This window comes from Octodon degus, unplaced genomic scaffold (genome assembly GCF_000260255.1).
Source record: "Octodon degus isolate 3935 unplaced genomic scaffold, OctDeg1.0 scaffold00092, whole genome shotgun sequence".
Taxonomy (NCBI): domain Eukaryota; kingdom Metazoa; phylum Chordata; class Mammalia; order Rodentia; family Octodontidae; genus Octodon; species Octodon degus.
Window position 1 is genome coordinate 3,808,579 of NW_004524668.1, and position 8,534 is coordinate 3,817,112.

The 8,534-nt window shown below is 43.5% G+C and overlaps 1 protein-coding gene across 2 annotated transcripts in view; it reads right to left on the bottom strand.

Moving 5' to 3' along the window:
- Nucleotides 1-8,202, bottom strand: part of Cdc42 (cell division cycle 42) — a 43,487-nt gene extending 35,285 nt beyond the window's left edge. For both annotated transcript variants that reach the window (XM_004637627.2, XM_004637628.2), the window contains exon 1: nt 8,116-8,202. The gene's annotated coding sequence lies outside the window, so the exon portion shown is untranslated. The remainder of the gene's footprint in view (nt 1-8,115) is intronic.
- Nucleotides 8,203-8,534: the final 332 nt, after the last annotated feature.

Consider the following 8,534-nt stretch of genomic DNA (forward strand, 5'->3'; position numbering starts at 1 on the left):
ACCACATGCCAGCCAGCCCCGCCCCCTGGTGGGCTGAGCTGGCCACACACACACACACACACACACACACACAATAAATAAATAAATAAATGTTTTTTTGTTTTTTTTTTTTTAAAGTAGTTTTTCAGGATAGTAGCCCTAAGACTAGATTTTTTTTTTTAATTTTTAAAGAGAACAGTAAAAAACAAAACCAGAACTTATAGATCAGGGCTGGTGACATGGCTCAGTGGTCTAAAGCACCTACTTAGAACAAGCTTAGGAAAAGCACAGGGACCGCGGTTCAATCCCCCAGCACCAACGCCAGCCAGCCCCGCCCCCTGGTGGGCTGAGCTGCCACACACACACACACACACACACACACACACACAAATAAATAAATAAATAAATGTGAAAAATTGAGCCTAGAAGAGAATTTAAAAAAAAAATGATAGATCAGATTTTCCTTATTAACATTTCCCCCTTAGAGTATAGAAATGGTTTATTAAAGCAAAGAAACCAGGCAAGGTAGAGTGCTTGCCCAGCATGCACAAAACCCTGAATTCAATGCCCAGTACCACAAAAGAAAAAAAAAAAAAAAAAACACCAGGCAACACTCTTCATTAGGCCAGTTAAATGACAGCTATGTATTTCATGTAAGTCTTCATAACCAATATGAATTATCTTGATCATACACTTAGGCCATCCTATTCATGGCAATCAGTTCTCAATAAAATGAAATTTAAGTTCAAATATGTAATTCAGGGCCAGGGAGATAGCTCAGCAATATAAGCTCCTGCCTGGCAAGCTCAAGGTCCTTAGTTCAATTCCCAGTACTCAAAAAAAAAAAAAAAAAAAAAAGAAGTATAATTGATATAATAAACTAGGATTCAAGATTATTTATTACTAAAGGGTTGAAGGTACTTACATTATAAATTCATCAGTTCCTGATAATGAATACAGACAGGAGGTGATTCTACACAGTAGACAAGAAACTGTAATTCCCATAAAAACCAAATAGGCTTCAAACCAGGCATGGTGGTGCACACCTATAATTCCACCCCTTGGGAGGTTGAGGCAGGATTGACATGAATTCAAGGCCAGCCTGGACTACACAGTAAATTCAAGACCATCCTAGTCTACATAGTCAGTGAGACCCTGTCTCAAAAAACTAAAACAAAGAAAAACAAAGGCTTTATATTCATCCATATTATGATCCTTATGATAAATTCTGACGAATTGCCTAAAAGAAACCAGGCTAAAATATGGAGATAAAGCTTTTGCAAATGGGAAAGGGACCAAGAGAGGGAAGGAGCAGAAAGGGAAGAGAGAAGGGGACAAAAAAAGAACTAAGATGTGTTATGTACATGTATCAACCCCTCACAATAAATGTAATCATTATGTACTGCAAATATGTACGAATAAAAAATTAAAATTAAAAAGAAAAAGGGCCAAGGAGATGGCTCAGTAGAATAAGCGCTTCCCTGGGAAGTGCAAGGGCCTGAGTTCAATCCCCGGTTCCACAAAAAATAGAAAGAAAAGAAGTACAGGTGCAGGGGCTGGAGAGATGGCTCAGTGGTCTAAAGCACCTACTTGAAACAAGCTTGTCAAAGCACAGGGACTGCGGTTCGATCCCCCAGCACCACATGCCAGCCAGCCCCGCCCCCTGGTGGGCTGAGCTGGCCACACACACACACACAATAAATAAATGTAATAAATAAGTAATTTAAAAAAAAAAAGAAGTACAGGTGCAGTGGTGCACACCTGTAATCCCAGCACTGGGAAGGCCAAAAACAGGAGGATCACCACAAATCCAATCTGTGGAATGAGACCTTGTACCAAATACACAAATGAAAACAAAAGAAAAACAGAAAAATAAAATGCAGGGGGGCAGAAAGGAAACCAAATTATACTCAATATTATTTCTGAAATATTTAAGACATCACTGTAGCAGTCCTGAAAAGGGTGCTTCAAGTCTTAATATGCATAAAAGTCACATAGGGATCTTGTTAAAACATAAATTCTGAGCCATGCGTGGTAGCACACACTTGTTATCTCAGCACTAGCCTATAATCCCAGCACTCAGAAGGCTGAAACAGGAGGATCCCCACAAGTTCGAAGACAGTCTGGGCTATATAAGAGTTCAAAGCCAGCCTGTACTACACAATGAGACAGTGTATAAAAAAAGATAGATTGATAGATTGATAGACAGATAGATAGATAGATAGATAGATAGACAGACAGACAGACAGACAGACAGACAGACATTCTGATTCAGTAAGACTTGGATAGATCTTGAGTTTTTGTGGTCAGGGGATCACACCCAGGGCTTCACGCATGTTATGCAAGCAAGCATTCCATCACTAAGCTACATCCCCAGCCCTTTTCTCATTTTGAGACAAGATCTCTGCTTCGTTGTCCAGGCTGACCAAGAACTCACAACCCATCCACCTTCGTCTCAAGAAAAGCTAGAATCACAAGTGTGTACCACAGTGCTAGCATGGGCCTAAGAGCTCAAATTAAACTCTACCCCCATGCTACTTATGTTGCTGGCCCACATCTGGTCCACCTAAGAACTTACACCAATGATGGGGAACCTTTTTTTAAATTTAATCATTTATTTATTTGGTAGAGTCCCACTAAACAGTTGAGACTTACAGTGAGCCGCCCCAGCACTCGGATTACAGGTGTGCCCCACCATGCCCAGTTCCAGGGCCAGCACAGCATGCCAGGGGTCCCAGGGCTGACACAGCATATGGAACTGGGGATCAAATCTGAGTCCTTGCGCTTACCAAGCAGGCGCTCTTTAGATTGCAGAGCTCTGTCCCCAGCCTAAGCTATCTCTCCAGCCTTGGGGAATCTTTTAGAGCTTTCAATGATAAATAGCCCAGCAGCACATGAATTCCACAACACTGTCCTACACCCTCAATTATAGGACAATGGTAAGGGTAACTGATAAAAGTATAAAGAAGACAACTCCTACTTCATTTAAACATGTTTATGGATTCATGAAATTAGTCTACTTACTCTAGGCATTGGACTTAGTGGTGCACACCTGTAACAGCAGCCTCATACTTGGATGCTAAGGCTGGTTCCAGAGTAATGCTTCTAATCACTGTCACTGTGATAAAATAGTGGTACTGTGTACTGCTCAATACACAGATGAATTTCTACAGGACACAAAAACATGTAGCTTACATCTAAAAAAAGGTGTTATTAAAAGTATAAGATGTTAACAAAAGTAAGCAACAGTATCAAGTCAGACACTCTCTTTAGATGGCAAAGCATCAACACTTTAACATAATAGCAAATTCCATGCCTGTGAGTTCAAGGCCACCCTGAATTACATAGCAAGACCCTGTCTAAAAAAAAAAAAAAAAAAAAAAAAAAAAGTTTAAAAAAAAAGCTGGGGCCGGGGCGATAGCTCAGTAGAATAAGCGCTTGCCTGGCAAGCACAGGGTCTCAAGTTCAATCTCCGGTCCCACAGGAAAAAAAAAAAAAGCTAATTCCAAGGTCAAATATTTTTTCCCAAATTGCAAAAGGGGACACCATTTTTGTGGCAGAACACTTGGTTTCACTTTACAAAATAAGTAGTTTGAGACCAATGTCCCAAGAGCAACTAGTAAAGAATCCAACATCCAGGCTTATACAAATGGCGGACACAGCTGAACTGGCATTAATAAAAACTGCTTTGGTAAAAATATTTTGCACTGAAGAAATGAGTACCTGAAAGTAAAACTAAAAACAAACTCACGGGGCTGGTGAGATGGCTCAGTGGTCTAAAGCACCCACTTGGAACAAGCTTAGCAAAGCACAGTGACCATGGTTCAATCCCCAGCACCATATGCCAGCCAGCCCCGCCCCCTGGTGGGCTGAGCTGGCCACACACACACACATAAATAAAAAATTTAAAAAAATAAATAAATAAATAAAAAATAAAAACAAACTCACAAGGGACAAAGCTTAATATGACTGGCATTTGATACTGTAAAGGGATAGAAGTGGCAAAAATAAGATGCTATTTGAAAACAAAAGATAGAGAAATAAATATTAACTTTAAATAATTTTTAGGAGAAAACAATCTCCAAGCTGGGTGTGGTGTCACATCCTGTAACCCCAGAACCCTGGGAGGCTGATGTAGGAGGATCTTAAATTGAAGCCCTACCTGGGCTACTTAAGGAAACCCTGCATTCAATCCCCAAAAGGGGTTGGGGACTAATCATCATCAGATTTTTTTTCTTGTTGTTTTTGGAGATAGGGCTTTGAGATATAGTTCAGGCCAGCCTTGAACTCACTATGTAGCCTAAGCTGGCTTTCCTTCATGTGGCAATCCTCCTGCCTCAGCCTCCTGATTACAGGTGTGTGCCACATGTTTGGCTCATCAGATGATTTTCTAAGGGACGGCAAATTGTCCAGATAGTGTAGCTGCAGAAAATGCAGGACTGGATATATGTGTAAGGTCAAGCAAGAGGAGACTGGTAATCATCACTTCGATGAACCCAAATATGGATATGGCTGACCAAGCACATTTGTCTCAGGAAACAGTGTGAAGAGACCTATGGAACATGAAGACAGGGAAAATGTTTATCCTCAAACATCATCAAATACATTTGGAAAACATTTTTCAAACCTTCTGTGTTTGGCAGTATGTTTGATACTAGGAATATAGAGAGGATCATACAAGACTAAAACCTTGCCCTTGCAGAAGTTGCTCTAATAGAAGAAAGCAACAACAAACAAACATTTATAAGAGAACACTAAGCCAGGGATATAACTCAGTGGTAGGCATCTGCCTGGCAAGGGTGAGGTCCTGGGTTCTATTCCTGATACCCAAACAAAGAGAACATTAAACAGGCCTTATCATAAACGCCAGGAGTCCTTCAACACAGACATGTCACACTTTATGGGAAGTGAACAAAATATCAACACTTCCCTCCTCCCTTCAGAGGAAGTCCTGTAGTCTAAAGTGATTATTAACTACTGCTTATCTTAAAAAAATTAAAATATGATGAATAGATTTAAAATATATCTTAGGACGAAGGATACAGCTCTGTGGCACAGTGCCTGATTGGCAAGCTCAAGACCCTGAGTTGGATTTCCAGTACCAAAAATAGACAGATCTAGATAGACAGACAGATACTGAGATTGATCTATCTATATCTTGAAGTATAATTTGACTTTTACTTCCAAGAATGGCTGTCAATACTGCTTCCTAAACAGGCAAAGTAAATAAAATTATACCTCAAAATTTTCCAAGCTTGACAGCTCTTAGCTAAAAATATTTACTAGTGTAACCATCTTAAAAATAACTAGAAAGGTCAGGCATGGTGATGCACACCTGTAATTCCAGCACTTAGGAGATTCAGGCAGGAGGATTATTGTGAATTCAAGACCAGCCTGGTCTACAAAGTGAGCTCAAGGCCAGCCTGAACTGTACAGTGAGATCCTGTCTCAAAAAGACTAAATAAACAGCTGGAAAGTTTAAAATTACAAGTGGAAGCCAGGCATGGCACACACCTTAATTTCATCTACTCAGGCGGCTGAGGCAAGAGAATACTGAGTCCAAGGACAACTTAATAGGGCTCTGCCTCAAAATTTTAAAAAGGGGGGGAGGGACCAAACAGTTTGGCAGTCTAAGCACCTGCCGGCAAGCATAAGGACCAGGGCTCAATCCATGCTGGCACTGCCCTGTGCTGGCCTCTGAAACAAGGTGGGTTGGCATATGTCTGTAATCCCAGCACTGGGGAGGTTAAGACGAGATGATCACTATGAGTCCAAGCTGCACAGCAAGGTCATGTACCAAGTAAATGTTTCTTTTAAAAGTCAAGATTTGGTCTTGGTGGATTTTAAGAATCTCACTTAAGAAGGTGGCTCAGTAGTAGAGTACTTGCAAATCCTATGCAAGGCCTTGGGTTCAATCACCAACACCACCCAAATTAACAATCTCACACACTATGTGAAAGTCCACATACTACTCCAGGCTCTAAATTCTGACTAAGGTTCCTAAAGAATCAAGTTTACTAAGTACAGGTGTTGGTCATAATATGTTTAAGGAATAAAGAATTATGATACTTTTCATGCCTTGAAAAATACTAGTGTAAAGGAACTCAATTTTAATACTTCACTAATATGAATTTATCTCCTTGTGTCTGTCTAAACACCATTAAACTCATACTGTCCTTTATTTCAAGATACAAGTTGGTGTTTTATATATATATATATCACACAGAAGATTCAAGAAATACAGTAAGTTCTGATTTTACATTACTAAAATGCCACATTAAGGCTAATATATACTTCAGAAGATCCAAGTCCACATCTATCCAGTCAATAACACCTACATACTACAGAAAGCCATTTAAACCTAGCACTCCTTTAGGTGATTAACAAGCAATCTATTCTTTGTACAAATAAGCAACAATGGGAGAATACTTGTTCCAACATGAACTACCCTTGTAAGGATGCATTACACAATTGGATCTTGTTACCTTCACCATGTTCAGATTTTCTATACTAAGGTACTCTGTAGTCAATAGAAAATGTATCTAACCTTCTGGGAAATAAACACTGTGATTCCAAATGTTCGAAAATATTCCTTTTTTTTTTTTTGGTTAAAAGGCCCAAAACTGAGTTGGGCATTTATTATCAGTGGTTGCCTAATCTGCATGAGGTCAGTGGTTCTCACACTCACACACACTCTCACACACACACACACATCCAAAATTGGTCCTTAGTCGTTAGTGACAAAACTAAAGCATCCAGCAAACAGATTAGGCTGATTCTTTTTTTCAACACATCCTTGACACAAATAGCATCGGAGAACAACTTGTGGAGGTTCTCTACATCAACTAAGTCATAAAGGAGAGGTCAAAACAGTCTGGGAAAGTCAGTTTGGACCTAAGAATTGTTCCACACAATTAAGTTCACTCAAACGCAGCCAAGAGGACCTTTAAAGTTAATTCCCACCCAAGTGGATATGGGTGTTGTATCATGCCACACTTTCTGGCACAAACTAACTGTGCGACTTTAAACCTTCTCGCCTTTTAGATACCTTAGAAAAAGCCATGTACACAGGTAACAGGATTTCAAAAAAAAAAAATCTCTGAACGTGGGATGTGTTATAAAGCAGCAAGATAAGCCACTGGGTGACCGACTAGGGCTGCAAAATGCTGTTTTAATTTGGTGAGTCCCTGACTTGCAAGAGTTAAAAACTCGCCCCTTATACTGCGATGACGTAATCTTCAACACTGCATTTCTTGGACTTAAAGGGAAGGGTTAAAAAAAAAAAAAGAACAAAGAAAATTTTCCCCCAGTAAGAGGAATTAAGCAAGCGGCCAAAAGAAGGTTTCGCGAAGTGGTTAGGTAACTCCCTGAAAAAGAAGCTTCAGCTGAATAAGCAGGGCGAGTTGGAGAAGCAAACGGAAATTGGTGGAACTCAACCCAGAGCAAGAACCGCGAGGACTGGCGCCCCAGGCTCAGACCCACGCCGCGCGCCAGGCGCCGGACTTGGGGCCTCTGGGGGTCGCGGGGCGCAGGCCCTCCACAGTGGCCAGCGCGGCCCCCTCCCTGCGACCACTTCCCCTCCCCTGTGGTAATTCCGCTCCCCTCCCCCGCCCGCCGCAAAATGTCCGCGGCGGCGCCCCGCGAAGCAGGAAGTCGGAGCTAGGGCGCGGTGGCCACAGCCCAGCCTTCTCCGGGCTGCGGCGACCGGCTCCAGTCCTTCCTCGCGACCGTGAGTGGCTCCGCGGCCCCGACCCCCGGCGACCCGGCCCTGGCTCGCCAAGGGGAGAGAGGACCCGGCGGTGGGATGGGTGTGACCCCTTCCTTCCGCCGCTCCCCGGTGACAGCCCGAACAGACCGCGCCCTCAGGACGGCACCCCGAGTCCGGCCGCGCGCGTCTCGCGGGCGTGCACCCCCCACAGTTCCCGCCGCGACCCTTCCCCAGACCTCCTTCAGAGGCGGGACCCGCGCTCGCCCAGGGCGCACACGAGCCCGACGCTTCCCGGCGTTCCACGCTTCCAGACCCGCAGGGCCCGGAAAGGAAGTGCCCTCGAGGTCGGAAAGAAGCCTGAGACCGCGCAACAGGGGCAGGACAGTGGGGGAGTCACTCCTGAGGGGAGCCTCAGGCCCCTCACTCACCTCAGCTCCTCCACCCGGGCGTTGGCAGCAGTGCGCGGGGTCTCCTCGGCGGCCGGACAGGGGCACGCGCCTGACGTCAACACGCAAGAGACGTACAGTTGGGTCATCGCGGAAGTGGGAGGGACGAAAAGAAAAGAGCTGGGGCGGGGCGGGGCCGACCTGAATTTTCCCTGGGGCCTGGCTCAGCCTGCCTGGCGCGCACGCACACGCGCACGCGCACGTTCGCGCCCCTCGTAAGGCTGCAGGTTGTACTCTCCACCTCTATTCCAGTAACAGTGTTTCTAATATTATGAACAGAGGTGTGCGAAATGCTGCCGCAAACGTTTACTTTGATGCTTGTAACCTTGTGAATCAAATATTATGATCCCTTTTTTGCTTCTCTTGCTGGAGATCACAAGCTACAAGAATACTTCCTGAGG